A 376-nucleotide genomic window follows, 5' to 3' on the forward strand; every position below is an offset into this window, starting at 1 on the left:
GCTCGCAAGTCACCTTTATCTTAAAAAAAGTATTTTCCTCGGGGTCATACTCGCTATTTATTTCTTTGCGCACTTTATTTTTTAAGATTACTATCAAATGATCTCTGATGCCAGGAAGAGTTGAGACAGATGATGCAATAGAACTTTCATTGCTGAATATTAAATCCAACGTGCTATTTCATCTAGCATCGAAACGCGTAGAAAATCCAACCTGGTGGTTCAAAGCAAAACTCGAAATAAAGCTGTCAAACGTTTTGTATTGCGCAGATGCATTCGAGGCAATCGGAAGCCTTTCATCCCAATGAATGCCTGGAAAAAAAGTCCCCTCCCAACACAAGATAGTCGTACACAATTGGCGTGAGGGCGTTTTATTAAG

Source organism: Ixodes scapularis, unplaced genomic scaffold (assembly GCF_016920785.2).
Source record: "Ixodes scapularis isolate PalLabHiFi unplaced genomic scaffold, ASM1692078v2 PGA_scaffold7__128_contigs__length_106722199, whole genome shotgun sequence".
Classification (NCBI taxonomy): Eukaryota; Metazoa; Arthropoda; class Arachnida; order Ixodida; family Ixodidae; genus Ixodes; species Ixodes scapularis.